Raw genomic sequence first — 25,741 nt, 5'->3', positions numbered from 1 at the left:
CTTTGTCTTTTGTTTACTGCTTCTTGTGTAAACATTTACTTTTATTTGGTATTCACGAACCATTTAAGTGGTTATATAAATGGTTTTTTAAAATTTAATTATGTGATATTGATTTCTTTTGTGCCAGTTGAAAATATTAGATTTATTACCATATACTTTCTTTAAATTCAAAATCCATCATTTGCACAACGCATGATTGCCTTAAGTATAATAATTTATCTAAACGAGATTTTGAACTCCATATAAATCATTTATGATAATATTTGTTTCACTAAAACTATCATCTTTCAATTGGAAAATTTCAAATAGTGCCACTAAACAGACAATGTAAACAATAATTCAAAGCAAATAGTGCTACAAAAGTTGACACCAAACTTGAAATAGTTTATAAAACGAAACTTACTATATTAGGTATTTCACCCTTTTTCGTCATGTATTTATTTGCTCTATGCATCTGTAAGAAGCAAAACTAAATCTCACAATTGTTACATTCATCGCTTCGAAATGTATTAATCTCAATCCTAATATATATATATATATATATGGATTTCCAGCCACGCGCCAATTCAATACACGTGGTGATCTTTGACACCTTTTCAAGGGCACTGAAGGGATCACTTTCATTTGAGAAGTAGTACTGATGGCGCATTAGTTTTACAGAGGAAGTAATTAAACCGAAAGTGGAATTGGATCACGAAATAAGAGAATATTTTAGAATGAAGTTACTATGGACTAAATTAAGATATAACCTTGGAAATTAATCAAATTGAATTAATCAATTAGAGTTAAAATATCATTATATATATAATAAATTATCCTATTATTTTCATATAAATTTAAATCAATTTGCATGTCTATATCATCATAAAATCTTAGTCTGAAATATTTTGTTTTGCATTCTACATATTTTTATACAAAGTGAATGCATACAATTTTACATTTTTATAAATATCAGTTAAAAAATGAAACTATATTTATATTCCGAAATATATTAATGTATTATATAATGTATGCATACATCCAAAAACCGCTATATTATTAAACTTGTACAAAACATTTTATTATTAATGGTTTAATACAATTAAAAAGTACAACGGTGTTGTATACTATTGTAATGGAATATTTTTGAAAACTCCCGGCGTCTCAATTTGGTCAAATTTAAGAATTGTATCTTTCCTGTTTCTATTTCAATTTCTATTTTAAGTAATTTGTCTGAAAATTTGAGAATGTTTGAGTTAAAAAATTATTACAAATTAAAAACAACTTTATTAATACAGGAAAAATTATGTATACTATATAGGTCTAGTCATGAATAATTGATAAAATGACGAATTCAAAAAAGTCTATATTAGTTTCTAATGCAAAATATTTTGATATTAAAGTTTTATATAAACAAATATAATGATAAGTGGAAACGTTTTCTATATTTGAAAAATCATGTCCTCTCAGTTTGTTCAAGAGAAATAAATCCAAATATTATATACTTTATCCAAATATTATATTATATACTTCATGCAATATGTCTGAAGATTTATGAATTTTTGTTTATTTTTCTAACATCAATACTAAAATTGCAATTATTATGAAACCACTCAATACCTTTGTTTTATTTCTTTTGAATATGAGATGCTTACATGATGTAGGCTAAAGCAAAGTCATAGAAAGAGAAAACATTATTTCATTATGCACTCAATTGGGAAATATTTCCTGGACATTGTTAAATCAAATGAACTTTTCATCAGCTGTTGCCATTAGGGCTTTTATTGTAATATGCAAATATATAGGAATGATACAGTGAGAGAGAGATGCGGTGCTCAAGCATCGGTCTTGGTATATAACTTAGAAGTTTTAAATGGCAAAACGGGATTATGTTAGCTACTTTCAGCTATTTCAAAAATTTCTGTTACTATTCCAGCTCGTTCTTCCACTGAACTCTACATAATGTTGTCAACAAAGTCGGAATACCGATTTGTGTTGGATAATCTTTTAATAAAAAATCACTATTCCAAAATCTTTCAAACAATTTTTGAGCAGGCCGCAAAGCAAGAGCAAAACCGAAGAGTTTTATGCACAGTTTCAGTTTTATGCCTTTTCAAAATTCATAAAACCTTACATTTCAAAAATGAGTCTTTTCAGGATTCATTTTTGAAATTTTGGTTTGTATTCAAAACTATATCGATTTAATCGATATTCAAAGCTGTACAGATAGAAAATACTTTTACCTTTGAAATGCAAAGAACGCAGCCAAACAAACTATCAGTATTTGCCAATCAAGAACACTCTATTGCCATCTATGAAAACCAAGGATGAATTTTTGAAATGTCCTGATATATTTTAATAATATTTTTAAATATTATTATTGTCTTAGTTACTGCGTCAATATTCATGCATATCTCAGCGATGTCAAATATCTTTTGAGCTCGTTATTGCTGCTACATAAATATGAATAAATAAAGAATATGTAGATAGACCAATCAAGCCTTAGACATTGTCATATAACTTATATATTAGAACAAGTATTTCTAATCTCCTCTAAGCTTCTTCAGTGCTCATTACCGCTATTGCTGCTATACATATAATTAAGAGCAAATATTAAAAATTTGGAAGCAAACCAATCATGCTTTAAAATATAGAAACAGAGTTTCGAATTTTTTTTAAGATTACTGAATGTTCATTATCATTATTGCTCTTATATAAATAAGAATAAATATTAAGAGTATGTACATAGACCAATCAAGACTTAGACACTGTCATATTACTATAAATTAGAACAAGTGAACTATAACAATTCATTACTGTTGTTGCTGTTATATAACTAAAAGCAAATATTAAAAATTTGTAGGTAGACCAATCAGGCTTTAAAAATTATTATGCTACGAAATATAGAAATGGCTCCTATATAAAGAAAAATAAGTATTAAGAATATGCAGATAGTCTAGACAAGTTTTAGGCATTATTATATTATTATATATTAGAAGAAGAATTTCTAATCTCTATTCTTCTTTTATTTGTAAGTAGACCAATCAGGCTACTTTATTATGCGAATTATTATGCTACGAAATATAGAAATGGCCCCTATATAAAGAAGAATAAGTATTTAGAATATGTAGATAGTTAGTCAAGTTTTAAACATTATTATATTATAGAAGAAGAATATCTAATTAATTTATATATTAGAAGAAAAATTTCCAATCTCCTTTAAGCTTTTTCAGTACTCATTATCTTTATTGCTGCTATATAATTAAGAGCAAATATTAAAAATTTGTAAGTAGACCAATCAGGCTTTAAAAATTATTATGCTACGAAATATAGAAAGGACTCCTATATAAAGAAGAATAAATATTAAGAATATGTAGATAGTCAAGTCAAGTTTTAGACATTATTATATTATTATATATTAGAAGATTAATTTCTAATCTCCTCTAAGCTTTTTCAGTACTCATTATCTTTATTGTTGCTATATAATTAAGAGCAAATATTAAAAATTTGTAAGTAGACCAATCAGGCTTTAAAAATTATTATACTACGAAATATAGAAAGAGCTCCTATATAAAGAAGAATAAATATTAAGAATATGTAGATAGTCAAGTCAAATTTTAGAGATTATTATATTATTATATATTAGAAGATTAATTTCTAATCTCCTCTAAACTTTTTCAGTACTCATTATCTTTATTGCTGCTATATAATTAAGAGCAAATATTAAAAATTTGTAGGTAAATCAATCAAGATTAAAATAAAAAGAGAGTTTTGAATCTCTTTTAAGACTTTTGAAAGCTCATTATCGTTTTTTCGGCAAACTTTCAGCAAATTTTTAATAATTATATGGTGAGAGACAATTGAAAGTTTAAATATTATTTTGCTACGATGCTTCCAACTAGGTGTTCGAATCTTCTTTATTGTGTCTTACAAAGGCATTTATTGTCTTACATTATAGAAATAAATGCATTCTTATTTAATAGCAATTTTTGGGTTATTTATATTTTGTTCACGAATGCACGTTTCAAAAGAAGGGAGGGAAGACTGAAAGTTGCTAAGATAAGTTAGCTTACTTTTAAAAAAAATATTTTTTTAAAGAATTTTAAAATTTATTGTGCTTATTCAAAAAAATGAATTTTATGTGACTGCTTTAATAAAAAATAAAAAATATAACAGAAAAAATTGATATTTTTTAAAGATTATAAAATGCAACGAAGCAAGTTCCATTTGGAATTCATTTAATGATTGACTGACAATTCCTTATCAACATATTTTCAAGCAATTTCACGGCAATTACACACATTCTTTGAACTCATGTAAGAATTTAAATAATTACACATCCAAATAACAAAATTTTCATATTCTCGAGTTAATCACATTATTTTTTTGGTTAGTTAAAGTAAACCATGAAACTATTATTGAATTTTTATGTAATAGTATTTCAAAAGAATATTCTTGACTTTATAGACAATTGAAACAATTTTTAAAATTTCAGAACATCTGCAGCTATCTTATTTAACTCATAGCTATTTTAATAATATGTGTCGAATTAGAAAGAATTTTCATTCTTTAGTTCGTTTTTTAAATTTAAAAAAAATCCTTATTTCTCATTAACTTCTGAGTATATGATAGAAGGAAATCTATTTTTACATTATTTAAAATTAAATAAAAAACTTTAATACCAAAAGCTGTAATATCAGATTATTTTTTCATACAATATTTGATACATTTAATCTTTAATACAAAGTTTTATTTCAAAAATATTTTAAGAATATTTTAAACTAAAACTTTAAATTGTTTTAATTACCAGATTTACAATAAATACTCTTACAATATTATTGAATACATTTTTCTGAGTGTACGTTATCAATGTTTTATAACTAAGAGAAAATATTTAAAAATAAAATAAGGATAGAGGGAAGAATATAAAAACATGATCATAAATTTATTTTCTAATTTTGAACCTTGTTTTTAGTGCAGATAGACAATAAACTAAGAGATAAATAAAAGTTAAACTAATAAAAAAGGTTATGAAAATATTTAAAATTTCAAAAAAAAAAAAATCCTAAAAATATTCCATGAAAAACGGGTTTTGATAATAATAAAGGACTTAAAGAAGAGAAAACAAACTAAGATACCACAGAATATAAATTTATCAAAATTACAAATTGAAGGAAAGAAAGAAAAATTAAAATAATTGCAAATTTGCTAAATATAACATTCATAAAATATTAAAAGAAAGATTTTAAAAAAAATATTTTGTAGTTTCTGCTTTTTAATTTTATATATTTATTATAATATTTAGAAATCTTGAAATTTTTCTCAAAGTTGCTACGAGATGGCGCCACGACATGGAATCACAATTGAATTTAGTTAATTGGTAGGATCCTAGGAGAGCCCACACCCTTGGTGTGAATTATTTTGATTGGCGATAATTGCTCAATCTTGGTAACCCTACTTTGATACACTAGATATGGTAAACCTAAATATTTCTGGAATTTTCGTATTTTGCCATTTTGTTGGCGGGCATTTCGAATTTCGTCATTTTTGTTGGGCACCAGGCGGGGAGTATGGCTGTGTGTGTGAGGGAGTATACCTTAAAATTTTTTACTTTGTTGAATGCGAAAGGTAAGAAAGAATTGATTGAATGGTATGAAGGAAGGATTAATTGCTTCAAATGATGAATGTCCTAAATGTAATGAGCTTAATTGCTTCGAATTATGAATGTTCTAAATGTAATGAGCGAATGGGATTATACGAGTGATTATGTTGTGAATGAATTGAAATTGAATAAGAATACAGTTGTTGATTGGTTAATGTTTTGTCGAGAGGTTTGTATGAATGCGATTGTGAAATCAGATGTAAATTAAGTTTCGAAACATCAAAATAGTCTATTGTCACTGAAAAAAAATAGAATAATGATCTTTCTATTTTTATAAACAAGATTCTAAACTAATCACTTCTCTGCAGATACGTGATATTTAATGAGCAATTCTTGTATGGATATTTATTTCATGCATCTCGGAAAGGTTTTAACGATTTGAATCAAATTTAATATTCACATGAGGTTTTTAAGTTTATATATATAGGTGATTTTCCTGAAAAGTCGAGATTTTGCACACAAAATAAAACATTTTTTTTTAAATAATCAACTATTAAAGCTCAAGAAATAGAACCACGAGTCTAAGTAGAACCTAAAGAAACCGTGGTAAACGATATACAGGAATTGTATACGTTTTGTACAATATTTTATATATACAAGAATTGTAAACGTTTTGTACTATATTTTATATATACAAGAATTGTATACGTTTTGTACTATATTTTATATATACAAGAATTGTATACGCTTTGTACTATATTTTATATATACAAGAATTGTATAAGTTTTGTACTATATTTTATATATACAAGAATTGTATACGTTTTGTACTATATTTTATATATACAAGAATTGTATACGTTTTGTACTATATTTTTTGTATGCAAGAATTGTATACGTTTTGTACTATATTTTATGTATACAAGAATTGTATACGTTTTGTACCATACTTTATGTATACAAGAATTGTATACGTTTTGTACCATACTTTACGTATACAAGAATTGTATACGTTTTGTACCATACTTTATGTATACAAGAATTGTATACGTTTTGTACTATATTTTATATATACAAGAATTGTATAAGTTTTGTACAATATTTTATATATACAAGAATTGTATACGTTTTGTACAATATTTTATATATACAAGAATTGTATACGTTTTGTACCATACTTTATGTATACAAGAATTGTATACGTTTTGTACTATATTTTATATATACAAGAATTGTATACGTTTTGTACCATACTTTATGTATACAAGAATTGTATACGTTTTGTACTATATTTTATATATACAAGAATTGTTCTTTAAACGAGTAATTCTTGTATATATAAAAATTTATTTATTTCGTGTATCTCGGCTCACACGATTTGGATCAAATTTGATATAAGGTTTTCTTTTTTAAGTTTATCCATATATGAGTCTTCCCTGAAAGAACGTGATTTTCCACACATACACGCAATTTTTTTTATAACTAACTATTACAATAAATTATATCGACGTCCTCTTTGACGCGTGAGCCGTGCAGTATAGTGAACAGAACAACGTGGCTGACGTGTGTTCTGGGTCCTCGGTTCGAGGCGGGATTTTTGGTTTAATTTTTACTTATGTATTTATATTTAATATTATTGCTTTTTATCTGTATAGACATACACACATAGCAAAAATGATGCTACCATTTTTGTATTTTATAATTCATAATTTTAGATTTTGTATTTACATTTTATATGAATGTATTTATTTGGAAAGCAGACTAAGTTTTTTAAATAGATCTGCCTGCAACGTATTAATAGCCAGTTGACGCAGGTAGACGCCCAATCGAGAAATCTGCTCCTGCTTTTATTCCATTTAAAGTAGAGAACTTTAACAGAATTGGTTTATTGACAAAAGAAAATCAATATTGTCACGTAGATACTCTAGTGCGGAACTCAATGACACACACAAGAAGCAGAGCTAAACCAATTTATTAACTGAACTCTGAACTGAGAACACAATGACTGACAAATCTTCTGCTTTTATACAAGCAGGCAAAGTTCCAGAATACTTTTCTGAAGACAATAAGAAAAGTCTAGAACACTTGTCTGGTAGACAAAAGAAATGTCCAGTATCTTCTGGAACATGAAATAAAGGAAAATATAAAATCAAGGAATTAAGTATTCACATATACTAGAACACTTGTCGGTATTTTTGGTTTAATTTTTACTTATGTATTTATATTGAATATTATTGCTTTTTATCTGTATAGGTGTTTTTCTGTATAGGTGTTTTTATCTGTATAGGTGTACACACGCACACACACACACACGCACGCACGCACGCACGCACGCACACACACACACACACACACACACACACACACACACACACACACACACACACACACACACACACACACAAACAAACTAACCATTAGAGCAGCCTTTTTTCTAACTGCTCTCATGCTGACAATGTCACATAGCACCTTCTCGGACCCGATTTCATTATGGCAAAATTGAGTGTAAGTACAAAAATATAAGTAATGACAGATGAACTGCAAAATGCATATTATAATATAGCAGATTGTTTCGAATAAGATGTTCAACTAAGCGCATTCATGATTTTTTTTTATATATTTAAATGACGAGTTCATATGTAGGTAAGATGGAAAGATATTCATATGTAATCAGTATGTGATTTGTATCTAAATATTCTCTTCGAGAGAAAAAATACACCATAATTTTACAACAAGAAGAAAAAAGAAGAAAAAAAAACTGCCGAGCTAAGTTTGGTCTATCTGGTACTGAAATTTATTAAGTTAAATAAAAGTGTTGGAAATGAAGAATGAAAATTTAAAGACTGCTTAGTAACATTGATACAATTGCAAATTTTTTTTTCCAAATATGTGGAAAACGCGAGCATTCGCTTATCAGTTCTCAGCATTCCTATCTATTTATGATTAGTTCAACTATCAGTTTTAAACCAAGTTATTTATCTGACTGTCGGTTCAAGTCGCTTTTAAGATGCAAGATCATGCTTTAGCTTGGATGAGATCAAACAGGTAAGTGATCTTCTACTATAACGCAATTAATTCTTTTGCTAATCGAACTATTTTTTTTGAGTAGAGCTAATAATAATAAAAAAAAATTGTTCAACTTTGAAAATTAGTTATAATTAAATATAAATATATAAAATCTCACAGATATTAAACAATGAAATTCTTTTTCAAAAAAATGTTGTTCCTAGGAATGTTTGTACACTTGTCAACAACAACGAAAAGACGGTAACTTATTTATTTTCGCATCTTGACAAATTTGGTGTCGATGGAAATGATTCGAGAAGACAGGTTTATTGAGAAAGAAAAACTGATTAACCGATTTAATTAACATAGTTAATTAATTACTATCTCGAAATTTTTTCATTAGGGCTACCACTTTTTTTTGCTGAATTAATTTGTCGTCGTGAAAGTAATCTCTCAATAAAATTTTATGGAATTCTGATGATAATTTTGAAAGATAGAAGAATTTGAATACTGATTTTTTTTTCAGTCATAAAAGAATTTTATGAACCGTCGGCAATATCTCGGAATCTATTATTTGTTTTTGAGGGAAATTTTCAATCACCTAAAGAAAATTGTCATATTTCATAAAATCACTAATTAAAGGCATAAATAACACACATTTAATGTTTTTCATGAATTTTTTTAAAGATGAATGTAGAAAAAAGATAATTCTAATATAGTAAAATTTTTTGCAGGGAGCACAGGTGACATATCAAAATACCGGAATTGAATAAATTGTGCTCCTAGCCCAAACAGCTTTTGAAATTTCTACAAAAATTGGAAAGTTCCCGTGTCGATTTGCAACGCTGACTTTCTCAGAGACTGAGTATTAAATTTATTGATATTTATAAGTGTACTTTTTATAAAGCAAGAACTTTAACGGTCATTATAATACTGCAGTTATTTAAATATTAAATTTATTTTCAGGACAAGCGATTTTTTTGCTTTCTTTAAGAAAAATGAATTTTTTTTTTCTCACTCAGATGTCATAAAATTAGATCGCAGCATAGATTGACTGTTGGAATGTTTAATTACTTTTTTAGTCTTTGCCGATAGTTACCATTTACAAGTAAATAAAATAGAGATCTAAGGATATGTGTACCATTTCTTACCATTCAATAAATTCAAGATAAAATACGAAAATTAATTAGCACCTGTATCTTATACACTTATGGCGCTCATTCATAATTTTCTTTAATTAGATGGAGAATAATTTAAAAATATTCTTAAAATAATAATAAAATATCCTTAAAACAATAATAAAATATCTTTAAAATAATAATAAAATAACCTTAAAAGAATAATCTATAAAATAATCACCTCTTTGCAACTGCGTTTATGATATAGTAACATTGTTTTTCAATGCTAATTCGATATAACAAACACCGACAATTTTATTGGTTTAAAATGTCTTCATAATCGCCACTCACCGCCATAAAAATGAAGACATATGTTAATTTAAAATGTATGAATATTAAATGGTGAATTGATTTTTAAAGTTATGGAAATGCTTCAATATTTAAAATAAAATATATATATATGTAAATTTTTTTTGGTTGAAGCAGAATGCAGGTTTGACAAGCAGTGAAAAGACTTTGTATTTTTAATTTTGTTTTATTCTCTCTTTAATATACATCTCGGGAAAGCAATTTATTTACAAGTAAGCGTAGACAAGGCCTGTCCGCCACAGTGCGAACAAAAGTAGAAGTAAGAAAAAGCGCGAAACAAATGATCACTATCTTATATAACATGGGATTTCAGGCCACGCGCCAATTCAATACACGTGTTGACCTTGTGAAGGGCAACGGAAGTATCATTTTCACTCGATACGTAATACTGATGGCGCATTATTTTTACAAAGGAATTAATTAAACCGAAAGTGGAAATAGATCAGGAAATAAGAGAATATTTTACTATGGGCTGAATTAAGATAAAGTTTTGGAAATTAATTTGGATTAAATTAAGAGTTTAAAATATAATTACATATATATATATATATATCTAAAAATCATACTCATAATAGGTTTAACGTACAATCGAAAACGTCGTTTACTAAACAATCACAAAAAAACTCGTACGTTATCTACCTCAAAACAAAGTTTTTGTTTTGTATTATCGGATTGCTAATGTCACTCCCTTTATTTGAATCCTAGATTCTACACAATAAAGTAGATATTCTTAACAAAAGCAAGAAACTAACAACCATTTTTTTTTAAATAGACATCTTTTTTATTTATGGAATATTATGACATCGTTGCCACTTTCGATAAACTAAAAAAATTGTAACAAAGTTGCCATTGACTTAAAATTTTGAATTACAAACCTAAATATAACAATATTGAAGATAAAAAAAATTATCTTTTTAATGATACTAATGTTTTAACCAACACATTTCTATTTTTAATGATTCTTTTAAAAAATAATTTAACCATATTTATCAGCAATTTAGCTCGCACGAAATAGAGATAAAATTTAACCTGCCCGAGAACGCTACGCATGAATGGGGAAAAAAATTAGCTTTTATCAAAGAGTTGCCATCACATTGACAAAAGCTCAAATTAAAAAATAAGTTGAATATTATTGCAAATGAAATTTCATTTTTCAAAAAGTAAATGCAAATTTTACAATATGGATAAATTTGAATTGTGTTGTTTGTTTCTGTGAATTTGAGTTGTGTTGATTGTTTCTGTGTTGTTTGTTTCTGGGATAAACACGCGAAAAAAGTCTTGCTTTATTATCAACAAGCTGAAGCTATTTAGTTGAACTTGAAAGTAGTAAGAGATTGGGATTTATAGCATCAATGACTGTTATTCTCTGCTTCCATGTGTAGAGAGCAAAAAAAAAAAAAAAAAAAAGTTTTATCTATAAACAAAAGACAGCGCGCGCACACAAAAACAAATTGAAGTTTCAGTCAGTTAACTAATATTTATTCAATATACTACTCTTGTTAGGTTGGCTCTTTTGGGCTGGAGTTTCCACAATAAAATTAAGAAAGCAAAAACAATTTCGGAGCGAAATTTGGTATGCATACATAAAAAGACCCGCTGAAACAAATTATATATATATGTGTGTGTGTGTTTGTGTTTATTGTTATTTTGTTATTGTATTTTTACTTTTTTGTAATTATTTTCTTCTAATTTGTTGTTTTGTATTGTCCTTGCTGTTAAAAGGGTATATCTCTTAGGCCTAATTTCAGGGGATTTTCGGGTCACGAGGAATCATTATTAGACCTTTTGTCTACATTCCCTCACAGAAAAAAATCTTTTTTTTTAATCCCTGCCTGTGGGTAACCTTTGAAAAAGTCTTCAGGCTGGATTCATTTTTTATTTGGTTTATTTGATTTTCCTATTAACTTGATTTTAATACTTTTGTATATATATATATACAAAAGTACTTTCTGTAATAGAAAAAAAATTGTGATTATAGTTGATTAACTACATTTATTAACTCAGTTAATCATTCTGTCTATCTGTCCGTTTAATCCCTTCTCATCAATAATAAGTTTGTGAAAGATGTAATGATAAATAATGAAGTTATAGATGGTTTTTATTATTATTATTATTATTATTGACGACGATTGTGCTGTTCGTTTCAGTATCCTGAGACGACAAGTTTTCGGTAATTCTATCTCATTAAGGGGCGACACAGGGAAGGATGAAAGCATTTCCGGAAATCTTCGTCATTCTTTGACCTTGATTTCCGTCCAATTAGAAACTTTATAGTTCAATATTTTTTTCAATATTTATTCACGGTCAGAATCGGCACGATGCACGTGTGGTGACGCTTTATAAGCCAGATAACAGCCACGAGACATGAGAAATTTCTTTTGTCTTGTGGTCATGTTACTCGGCTACGAACCCAAAGGTTGCGAGTTCGATCCTCGCCTATCGCTGATAGCAACACACGTATATGTGAGTATCGTGCCGATTCTGACTGTGTTATTTTATTTTCATTCAGTCCACGAGTAATCCGAGTTTACTTTTTTGTTAGATGTAAATGTTTCCTCCTTTCATCTTTCCCCTCACCCCTATTTTGAAGAACTGAAACCCACCTAACGCATGCGCAGAAGCGCGAAGGGTTATGGAATCCATTGGCAAGCAATACATGAACCGTCCTAAAGGACACTAGTTTCAAAACAGCAAAGTTCTATAAAGCGTGCAAACGACCAGTTATTAAGTTTTGCGCTAAAAAAATGAAGTTGCGCAATTTATAACTTCGTTTTTTCTTGTAAACTTATCAGATATTTAACAGAATTTTTTTATAAGATTCGACATTGGAAGAAAATCACATAAGTAAATATCTGATGGAAGAATGAAAATTATGTGAATTTCAGGGCAACAATGTCACGTATTGTTGGAAATCAGGCAGCAAATTAAAAGAAATTCCAGAAAAATCTTTTCTCGGTGAATAAATTTATATTTCGAAAAGGACGATACTTTCAATTTTGAAACGACACAAAATTTATTTTGGTGCGATTATATTTTCGGGAACAACCGTTATCATTTATATAATTAAAATTTAGAGAACCTATAGATGGTCAACCTATACATTCATCTTTATTATTAGTAGAGATTATAATTTTTGACTGAATTGCAAAAAGGTTTATACGCAGTATTAGTTTTTTATATACAAATGTAAGTTAAATATTGTTTTAGTGGTTTTTTTTTTCGCAAACTATTATATTTGACAAAATGATGCTACCATTTTTGTATTTTATAATTCATAATTTTAGATTTTGTATTTACATTTTATATGAATGTATTTATTTGGAAAGCAGACTAAGTTTTTTAAATAGATCTGCCTGCAACGTATTAATAGCCAGTTGACGCAGGTAGACGCCCAATCGAGAAATCTTCTCCTGCTTTTATTCTATTTAAAGTAGAGAACTTTAACAGAATTGGTTTATTGACAAAAGAAAATCAATATTGCCACGTAGATACTCTAGTGCGGAACTCAATGACACACACAAGAAGCAGAGCTAAACCAATTTATTAACTGAACTCTGAACTGAGAACACAATGACTGACAAATCTTCTGCTTTTACACTAGCAGAGGCAGTTCCAGAATACTTTTCTGGAGACAATAAGAAAAGTCTAGAACACTTGTCTGGTAAGCAAAAGAAATGTCCAGTATCTTCTGGAACATGAAATAAAGGAAAATATAAAATCAAGGAATTAAGTATTCACATATACTATGAATCGCATTGTCTCTAGCGGGATTTGAACCCACGGTCTCTTGATAGACCAGTGCCATGACCATTCGGCCATGGAGATTCGACTGTCTTTCTTCAATGCTGCGATATTTTTCATACTTTGCGTAGTTTTTAATAACTTCATAGAGTAAAATATTTATCATTTCATGTTTTAATTATGCCTATTCATTTATTGAAAAATAGAAAATAAATAGTTTTCATAATTTGAGTAATTTTTAATAATTTCATAAAGCAAGTCCTTATCCTTTCAAATGTTACTTATGTCTAAATAATAATATGAAAAAATGGCAGATGAAGAAAGTTCAATCCTTTATATGGACAAAAGTCTATATTATGTATGTTTTTAATAACTGTATCATGTTTCTATTTCATGAACATTTCTTAAGCTTCTATTTATTAATAAACAGTGTACAAATTAAGTAATTAATGTATTTAAAAAATATCCACTTAAACTTAATTTTTGTTTTGAGAGCAGATACATTTGCAGAAATTAAAGTTAAAATGAATTTATCTTTCGAGTTATTTTCAAAATCTAAGATACCAGACTTGAAACAAGAAGAAATCTCACTTACAACATCCACTCTCTAGCTTATTTAATTAATTTTAAAAGTATGATATTTTGGAAAATAAAGCTGAAAAGCGAATTAAAAAATAATCTGATTTAAAATGTTAAATCGCAAATAATGATAATGTTTTTAGATTCCATTATCTTTAAATTGCATGGTGTACGATCCCAAAAAAGCGTTCCATGAAATTAAAAAAATACATATATGCAAGGATATAAGATAATACTGTAGAGAGCATTATAAGGCACATAGGTAGTCTGAGAAGAGAAAAAAGGGGCACATAGATAGATGGGCAGATGAGCAGACTTACAAACTGACATTCTTTCAGTGAATTGTGTGATATAAAAATTATCATGTACAAAATGTGATCAGAAACATACAGTCAAACCAAAAAAAAAAAACGAAACTGAATAAACAAGCCTAAAATATTTACGATGATGCGATATAGAGTTTCGAAAGACTGATGGTGCGATCTAGAACTTCGAAAGACCGATGGGGTGATCTAGAGCTTGTTTTCTTGTATATGAAGTAAACAAAAAGAAAGTATTGTAAAGTATAAGTTAACACGATAATTAGAAAACGAAGGAAGCTAGAAAGATAAAATTTTATACTCAGTTTTAATATATATATAGGGCATAGTTTCGGCATCTAAAATCTACATTCTTATCAGAATTTGAATCAAATTTAGCAAAACGTTGACCGTTTGACTGTTTGCCCTTTCAGAAGCATGTAAAATCGATAAATAAAAAATGAAACAATTTAAATAAATCAAATTTGATATATTATCTTGTGACTATAATCGTAGTTCTCTGCCAAATTTTTATTTCAAAGGATTGGAATAAAGGAGTCTAAAATACGCTACGGTTCTTGTGTGTTAACAGCTCGTCAGCGATTAATCGCCAAATATTGAGAACTAAATGATGTAATAAAGCTGTATTATCAAAATAGAGATAGCGAGTTTTCGTAACTATTATTTGCCAAATGCATGCATTTTATATACAAGCTCCTGTTTCCTTTATTATATTGCGAAGCACATGATTCTCATGTTCAAAAACAAAACTCTGGGAACTCATGATGATTACGGCCTTGTTGAAGGTACATAATTTTATGTTGGGTGATGATGATAACATCTTCATCAGAGAATAAGCAATACAATGTCGAGAAGGCCACTTCCACTGATTTATTATGATAATATTTATAGGCTGGATATTATCAGTAAATAGCCTAATTCGAAACACATGATGCAAGAATCTTTCATTATATTATAAAGCAGATATATAGATCTTATCATATTAGAATCTATCAGATTAATCATTAAAGATATAAGTCTTCAAAATTAGAATTTTATTTATATACTAGCCGCCATAAGCGACCAGTTTGGTCACCCATATTTTTAACTTTTTGGATTGTTGCATTTTGATGTGGAAAATATATTTGCTTACATTTCATTTACAGATATAAATAGGATACCAAGATAAATATTATTATAATTTTATGGTATTTGCAAATAATGGAAATAACATTATATAATTAATTGTTATTTATAACGCCTTATAATTTACTGCAATTTAAATGATATACTTCATTTAAAAATATGCAAAAGCATTTAGTGTATTTCGCTTCTTTACACAATTCAATTCATCTAATCGAAAATTAAAACTTCAAAAGTATCAATTTGAGGCAAATCCCTCTTAATTAGCTTCTTTCATACATAAATTAACTGTCAATCTGCTATAAAATTCATATCTTTCTGAATGCTAATAGTATTCAGCTGAAATTTTCATCAAGTTTTCCTCTGTTTCTGAATTAGAATTTATGAAAAAAAAAGTGTGCTATATTTCACACATACACTGTAAAATATATATTTAATACAAAAACTTATATTTTTAAGGATCTCGAAATTTGTACTTTTGATATAAGATATTGCTTGTATATTGTTAAACTATTAATAGATAGTTTGCACTATAATAAATTTCACTATTAATAAATAGTTTGCACTATAATAAATTTCACTATTAATAAATCCTTTCTTTCGTTATTAATTACGTAGATTCCTTAAATGTTCATGTGACTAAATCTATGCTGTAAAATATATGCCTATGCCTTCTACTTACATGGTCAAAATTAAAAACCTCGTCACCCAGATGTTTTGAAAAATTTGCAAAGCAAATATGTAAATCTGAAAGTGACTGGGTATTTTGATCATATCGTTTTATCAAATTTTTCCACAATGGAAATATCTGCAAAGTTAGTGTGTAAATCTGAATATGACTGGGTATTTTGATCATATCGTTTTAACGAAATTTTTTTCCAAAAGGGAAAAATCTGAAGGTGACTGTGTATTTTAATCATACAGTTTTTACCATATTTTTCCGTTTTGGAAAAATTTGCAAAAAAGATATGCAAATCTGAAAGAAACAGGGTATTTTAATCTACCATTTTTATCAAATGATTCTGTTTTGGAGAAATTTTTAGAACAAATTTGGGATTCTGAGGGTGACTGGGTACTTTGATCATACCGTTTTCAACAATTTTTTCCAAAATGGAAAATTTTATAAAACATTGTGAAAATTTGAAAGTGACTAGGTAGTTTGATCATATCGTTTCCATCGAAATTTTCCATTTGGAAGAAAATTGTAAATCAAATATGTAAATCTGAAAGTGACTGATAATTTTGATCATAACTTTTTAACCAAATTTTTCCAAAATAAAAAAATCTGAATGTGACTGAGTATTTTGATCATACAAATTTCACTACATGTTTTCGCTTTAGATAAATTTGTAAAGACAATTTGTAAATCTGAAGGTGACTGGGTATTTTGATCATGTAAATCTGAAGGTGACTGGGTATTTTGATCATACTGCTTTAACCAAATTTTTCCAAAATGGAAAAATCTGTAAAGCTAATGTGTAAATCTGAAGGTGACTGCATATTTTGATCATACTGCTTTAACCAAATTTTTCCAAAATGGAAAAATCTGTAAAGCTAATGTGTAAATGTGAATGTGACTGTGTATTTTAATCATACAATTTTCATCAAATGAATATGCTTGGAAAAATTTATAGAGCAAACTTGTGAGTTTTAAAGTGACTAGGTATTTTGACCATAACATTTTTACCAATTTTTTTTCTTTTTGGAAAAATTTGTAAAACAATTGTGTAAAGCTGAAAGTAACTGGATATTTTGATCATATAATGTATTTTTCAATGACATTTAAAAAAAATATATCTTATCTTTCCTAAAAAGATTTTTCCCTAGTTAACGAATAACCTATATTTCAGAAATTTTCTGCTAACAACTAACTTGCAATCTTTAATAAGCACTTCTAAATTTCCTAAAAGCAGCCTTAGTCTACAAGCAACATAATATCTGCAGAATAATGTAAATTTGGATGCAAATTTAGTTGAATTATCAGATGACAAAACATTGTACTCAGGTTAAATATTTTTTTTCCCTTTAAAATTTAGTTAATCATTCAAATTTTGACAGATTATCGCAAAACTTCGATTGTGATTTAAATAATCTTTTTTCTATCACAAATTGCTTCCTTTTAAATTATGGGAAAGATGATTATCATTTAATAGTTTTCTCTGAAATTCTGAAAATGATGATTATCATCAATTATATCACAGAACACATTTTTTTAGATTTTGTCTACAGTTATTATTTGCCATTTTTATTTTAAAAAAAGATAAAACCACTGATATGTCAAGAACGTTACAGAATCGAACACATAACTCCCCTCCCCTCCAATCATTTCACATTTGATGAATCATTATTTATCTGAATCAGTGAATATTCATTATTATGAGCCAAGAACTCACGCGGAATAATTTGGCTAGACATTTATTAAGTAAATAGGTTTGTTATCTATGTACTTTTTATAAAACAACCCGATTGATAAAAATCTAGACAAAACTAACTTTCAAAACAGTTGTAAAACAGCTTTTATTATCTGACTTGAACTTTATAAAACAATTTGAAAATAAAATTTCGAAATCTTCATATCTGAATCCTGGTTTAAAATAAGTTTCTTTTTCTCGATTAAATAAATTATTCTGCTTATGCTAGTAGTTATTTTAGATTTGGAATTTTAAAATAAAAAATCTTCCCTGAACCTTGAGGAATGCTTTTGTCTGGCAACCAAAGATCACGTGTTTGCTTTCCCGTATGTAATTCTACCCGCCTTTGATGACCATGGATGAATATTGATATTTTTTTTTATTTAAATTATATCTTTTATTCGTAATTAGATATTTATGATTTTTTAAAGGAATAATTTGCTTAATGAAGTCAGGGTCTCATGATATAGTGTCATTACTTACTTAAATGCCTGTGGTATTGCCCTTTTTTGCTGTAATTGCAAGTTGATTTTACATTCTTCTTATAAATTGTTCCTATTATTAATGTAATTCTTCCTTAGCTTTCAACAGAGTAAGCAAATCACACTGTTAAACATTTGATGAAACAATGAAAACGGTTTGAATTTCATTGTAATAATGAAAATTAATGCATTTATAGCTTATTATATTAAAAACATTTTCTATTTTTTAAAAAATTAAATTGGTGTTCATTAGAGAGACAATGTTATTTAAATGATTTTAAAATAAAATTTGTATTGTAATGTTTTTTGAATTTATCATAGGAAAGAATCAACATTTCACTTGATTTTTATTCAGTTGTTCCTACTACTGTATTTGACCTTCTAAAGTAAACAAGGTGACCAATGGGGTTTTTCCTGAATGAAAAAGAAAGAATCATTGAATATAATATTCAAAAAGTTTTAATTACAGAACTGTCACAATTATTGAAGATATAGTGATTATTTTCAATCGTTAGCATAATGGTATCTACGAAGGAAAACGATGAATATATTCATTGGCCCCAAGAATTCAAATTAGCCATTACTGGACAATAGAACGTTTGGTGCAATATAAAGGACAGAGTGTTTACAACGACAGTTGAAGATAGTGACACACTGAAAGCTGGGATCACAGATGCTGTGTCTATTGTAACATCAGTGTTGGATAATACGTGGCGAAAATTTGAATACCATTTCGATATTCTTTGAACTACTGAGGATATTCATAGTAAAATTTACAAACGTAAGTGGTTTTATTAAAATCTTTATAAACGCTTTTACAATATATCGAACAACCATGAGTCAAATTATAGTAATATTTTATTATATATTTTGTATCCAGGTATTGAATTTGTACCCACCCTCTCTATCAGTATCGAATATTTTAGTTTCGAACAAATTTCTTTTTGAAAAAATTTTATTCCTGAAGTTAGAAAAGAATAATAATTAGTTTTATATTGAATGGTTTGTATGTTTATAAATACAAAAACACCGAGAACAATAAATACAATAGGCATGTGAATTTTACTCTAAAACTGCATACTTCTTTCAAATTTTACATAAAAAATTTCTTTGTTAAATTGCCAGTAGGTCTGTATACGATGGTAACTGAAAAAAGGGTGTTTCTGTCATTAGAAATTAGAATCTGTCATTAGAAAAATTCTGTCATTAGAATTTATCGAATAAACTGAATAAGACAACTAGGACTTGCAATCTTGTTTAGTTAGCACCAAAGTTCCGGGATATTCAGTTACTAACAAAATGTATAACCAAAGATTTAATTAAAGAGTAGTAACCATTAATCGATCTAAACAAATTCTTAAAAAAAATCCCTATAATTCCCTTACCTAAATTGACAAATGTAAAGAAATCCCTATCAGAATCTCACAGTATATATTCATGGGGCTAAATATTTCGTTTTCTTTTTTCTCTAGATGTACCTTGTCTCTTCTTGCTTGTGCTTTGATTATGCCTTCCGGGAATAAATAAAGCGAAGTTTTAAAATTACAAAAGTGTCATCTCTCTTCGGCCGCGACTATATATATATATATATATATATATATATTAAACTCTTAATTTCATCCAAATTAATTTCCAAAGCTTTATCTTAATTCAGCCCATGTCAAAGTCTTTCTAAAATGTTCTCTTATTTTCTGATCCAATTCCACTTTCTGTTTAATTAATTCATCTGAAGCTGTGTAAAAATGATGGCCATCAGTTCCACGTGGCGTGAAAGTGATCTCTCTGTTTCCCTTGTCCAAGGTCAACACGAGTATTGGATTGACTCGTGGCCGGAAATCCCATGTTATACAAGACTAGTGATAATTTGTTTCGTGCCTTCCTTATTTCTGCTTTTGTTCCGCGCTGTTGTGGACATGTTCTGTCCGCGCCTGCATGTAAATAAATTACCTTCCTGGGATAGATTAAAATGAATTTAAAAATGTAATATATATATATATACATTATATCCACGCCTAAATGAGCTAGATATTATTAATAACATATCGGATATAATTGTCATATCCGATATATTAACTAATGAAAACTTTAGTAGATAATTTCATGCACATTGGCAGAGTGCTTAAGAAACTTTAAAAAAAATCCTTATTTGAAATACATTTTAGATGTAAATAAACAGTCGCATTAAAAATTGTATTTCCTTGTTGTGGATCTTTTGTATTCATTATGTTCATGAATACTCAAATAAAAAATAATCGCTAAAATCAGTTTGAAACAAATTTGATGGGCTAACAGAAAAAAAAAATGCAATGCCAAATACAAAATTAAAATAATGATGAAAGAAGGTATTAGTAATAATCTTCAACTGAAAAAGAGAATATTATAAATAGAAACAAAGATAAACAACAAACGAAAATCGCAGACTTAATCTCAGTAACCTTTGCTATAACTAAGCATAAAAAAAAGTGAAACAAAATTTGAGGTTTTTGATTTCATAACTGATTTTTATTCATGCTTCGCTTTATTCACACATTTATAAATTATACAATTTAAATATAAAAATAAATCTCTTTTTTTCACACTAGCCAAAACAAATAATGGAATATAGTATTCGATATTGCCAGACAACAAGGGACGTGCTATTTTTATCTTCCCCAACTTTGCGCACGCCGGTAGACGATAATTATTTCAAGATTTTTATTATTTTTGTTACAGCGCCGTGTAAGAAAGATTTCGGAAGATTCTTGCATTTTTTTCTCGGATCATAACTGAAGATTAAATGTGGTAAGAGATTAAATACCTTAAATATTCAAAGACTTTCAAGTCTCATATAGACAATTGTATCTAGTAGTTCAAGTCTCATATGGATAATTTCATTTAATAGTTCAAGTCTCATATGGATAATTTCATTTAGTAGTTCAAGTCTCATATGGACAATAGTATCTAGTGGTTCAAGTCTCATATGGACAATTCTATCTAGTATTTCGAGTCTCATATGGATAATTGTATCAAGTAGTTCAAGTCTCATATGGACAGTTGTATCTAGTAGTTCAGATCTCATATGGACAGTTGTATCTAGTAATTCAAATCTAATATGGACAATTGTATCTAGTAGTTCAAGTCTCATATGGACAATTCTATCTAGTATTTCGAGTCTCGTATGCACAATTGTATCTAGTACTTCAAGTCTCATATGGACAGTTGTATCAAGTAGTTCAAGTCTCATATTAACAGTTGTATCTAGTAGTTCAAGTCTCATATGGACAGTTGTATCTAGGAGTTCAAGTCTCATATGGGCAATTGTATCTAGGAGTTCAAGTCCCATATGGACAATTGTATATAGTAATTCAATTCTCATATGTGCAATTGTATCTAGTAGCTCCAGTCTCATATGGACAATTGCATCTAGTAGTTCAAGTCTCATATGGGCAGTTGTATCTAGTAATTCAAATCTAATATGGACAATTGTATCCAGTAATTCAAGTCTTATATGGACAATTGTATCTAGTAGTTTTGATTAAATAGTTCAAAAGAGCCAATCTTCGGCTAATGAAGACAATGTTTCTCGATTTCTCTACGTTTTCGTATTTCACACTCATTGATTTTACCCTTTATACTTTTTCTTATACGAAGTGTATAAAGAAAAAATTATTGAAGCAAGCCAAATATTCAAACTTGAGATCTTGAAGATTTACCATCTTTCAGACTTCATCGAATTCGAAAAACACATTTTTAAAATTGTTTTCTGTGAATATGACATACTGATAATTCAAAAATGCTTTGAATTAGACAAAAAAATTGGTATGTACACAAAATTTATAGATTTATGTCAAAATTCAAGAGAAATAAATTCAGGGGAAGTCCATCTGTCAGAATATGAATGAACTAGATAAATGGTAAAAGGAAAAAGTTTTACATAAAATTTGATACATAGATATAGTATCTGATGGGCCGATTCATACTAAATTTTGACTGTCTAAGTTTTGATTGTAGACACTATCTCATATCTGGAAATGCAATGACTGTTATTTTTGACTAATGTTATTTTTTGACTAATTATATGTCACATTTCAGTTTATATCAGTCAAAAAAAGTATACAAATATATTATATACTAGATTTTCGGATACATGTGTATGAACTGCATGTCATGAATTTATCGCCAAAAAAGCTAGAATCTCGCCAAATATTTATAATTCGCAATTATTATTAGCCATTTCTATAGTAAGCATTCGTCGGTATGTCCAATGACCAGAACTGTATGTGGAAGGAGGGTGATAACACTTATATTAGAGGAAAATGTTTTGGGGCGGCCTTCCGCTGCTATTATAGATATGTGTCAAACTTTTTACCACATACATCAGCGGAATCCTCCGTCTGAGTTTCCATCTATGCCTTTATTTTTGTACATGGTAAATCAAAAATTTACAAAATCAGATGACCGAAATCTAGAGTATAATTTTCGTACTACAAATATAGATCTATATCTCATTTTTCCTCAAAATTAAAAATAGAAAGTACTAAAATGCAAGCGAAAATTTTTTGTTACATAACTCAGCATTAAACAGATTATATTGTTTATTTATGCAATAATCTCGAGGTGAAAATAATCCTTTTGGTTTCCTTCTAGAAATATTCTTTATAAGACGAAAACACAATTTTGTTACCTATAATTTAAAGTCATTTGTAAACAAACAACAATTTTTCAAAGGAAGAAATTTAATTCTATCTTGATAAGCCAATTAATTATTTCCTGTTTTTGAATATGCAATATTTTATTTTCAGAAAAATTCTTGTTTTAAACGATTTTCATTCATATGGTCTAGAAATAAAAACACAACATTTTCATAATTGGCAATTTCGCAATGTTTATACGATTACGAAAGTTCAATTGAATCAAGTACTAAATTCTGAAAATAATTCATTAATCATCCATATGAGGATGGAAATAAAAATATTTACATCATTTGATCTATAATACAGCTAAAAGAAAATAAATTCTTATAAATCCGAACATTTTACTATGAGCATAAATATGCTTTCCCAAGTAAGAAAAGGACACTTGCTTACACATTGAAGGATATATTGATTCAAAATATTTTCCATGAATTTTAGAACCCTTAATAGGAAAATTTAGTATGCGATGAAAGAAACATAGTTTTTTCGAAGTAATCATTCTTCAAATTATCAACTTATTCATGAGAATCTTTATTGTTTTCAATTTGCACATAAGAATATTCAATTTCCTTATTTTACTCATGAGAATTAAACCAATTTCCTATATTGCTGTCATGCTTGGATCGAAAAAAATAGTAATCTGAAGGAGCAAAATCCAGTAAACATAATGGATGAAAGGAGAATGAAACACCTGAACGCAATGATTCAAAAAATTCATTGTTTAATCTTGCAAAATGTGCAATGGTTAAACACTGTCAGGTTGCAAAAAACCTTGCAATATCCCCCAGGAATCTATAACGCTCAAATTGATTATTTCCTGCTTGTAATAGTCATTATTTATTTGTAACAATTTATGCGTAAGTCCGTCACAGTATAGCTTTACTGTAATGAAAGTTTTGTTTCATAGCATGTTCACTTGGTCTGATGGCAATTAACTTTCAGCAACTTATGGTTATAGAAATAAATATACTTTTCACTTTTCCGAAGAATTCGTTGTAAAAACCTTTTTTTATATATATCTTTGATGCAGCAGTTAATATATGAGCTTTTGATGACCCGAACTATATATATATATATATAATTTTTATTTTGGAACTTACATTATAATTTATTATAATGTAATAATTTTTATAATTTTTTAGCTTGGAACTTACATTATTACATATATATAAAGTGAATGATTAGTATATAACCAATTGTAATCGTGTTTTGCAAAGTTTTTTTTGGAACTTATTTAGATGAAATATTTTAGTAATTTTGTGCGTGTATATATATATATTCATCAAATTAGCATGATTTTCTTCCATTGTTGAAAGTTAAAGATGGAGCATTTTGTTTAATATTAATGACGTTTACAAGACAAATAAAAAAGTGAAGATGGTTTAACCGCACATTTGAACTTTTAATATTTCTATGATGTCATAATCTAGTAGAAAAGTTCATTGTCAAAGATTGTTATCACCTGTAGAAGGGTTCCTGAACCCAATAAATCGGGCTTATGTAAGATAATTACAGTATCACAACTTTGATATCTGATCATTTGACAGAATCATGGACATGGAGTTATATTTAAACTATTTAACAAATTAATTCTACAGCAAACCAACAGTTCGCAAAAAGCAACTTGTATCTGTTGAAATAGTTATGTTATATATTAGATTTTCATATTTTCGTTCCTTTTTTCCTTTTTAAGATATTTTATTCATATTCCAAGTATAAATATATATCTAACAATACTATCTGAAGGGAAGAAAAAAAACCCTACGTAAATAATTGCCTTGAAAGGTTCATTTCTTAATCGGATATTGAAATCTAAAGGTTAGTTGAACTTTTATTGATAAAAAAAAAGAAAAAAAGGAACGACTCTTTCAGGAGAGCTTTCTGCGATAATTCTCTTGATAAGTTGATTCAAAACGTTTCTATATTCATTGCGGGTATCTGAATAAGAATGTTATAATTTTTAATCTTTCATAATTGACTTTTTTTACTATAATGTACAAGACATGGAAGATTCCAAAAGTAAGTTCTATTTTTCATAAAACCGGATGCATTAAAATTAAACAAATTAGTTTTATGTCCATCATCTTTAAATTTTTCTAAACGTGCCCTTTATTTGGTTTTTATATAAGTAAAAAAAAAAAAAAACCGCACTTTGTATTTTAGGAAAGGCTATCTATTTTAGTATATAAAAAAAGCTAAGTTTGCCATGATTAGAAAAATGCATTTAAAAATAACAGTGAAGAAGATATTTATAAATTTTTTAAAATCAAAACTTAATTTAAAAAAATTCTTTGAAATCTGTTTTTAAGCTCTACGGAAGCATATTGAAACATTTCCAA

At 27.8% G+C, this 25,741-nt stretch overlaps 1 protein-coding gene across 4 annotated transcripts in view; it reads left to right on the top strand.

Moving 5' to 3' along the window:
• The first annotated feature begins 8,549 nt into the window (after nt 1-8,549).
• The window catches only part of LOC129976448 (alpha-tocopherol transfer protein-like), a 53,817-nt gene continuing 36,625 nt past the window's right edge, over nt 8,550-25,741 (top strand). The window contains exon 1 of one of the 4 annotated variants that reach the window (XM_056090028.1): nt 8,550-8,626. The gene's annotated coding sequence lies outside the window, so the exon portion shown is untranslated. Of the gene's footprint in view, nt 8,627-9,349; nt 9,453-25,294; nt 25,422-25,741 lie in introns of those variants that run through there. The other 3 variants (XM_056090030.1, XM_056090027.1, XM_056090031.1) reach the window with 3 other exon arrangements.

The sequence above is a fragment of the Argiope bruennichi genome, chromosome 7 (assembly GCF_947563725.1).
Source record: "Argiope bruennichi chromosome 7, qqArgBrue1.1, whole genome shotgun sequence".
NCBI lineage: Eukaryota > Metazoa > Arthropoda > Arachnida > Araneae > Araneidae > Argiope > Argiope bruennichi.
Note: the sequence above shows the minus strand (reverse complement) of the source record. Positions and strands in the feature narration are given on the sequence as shown.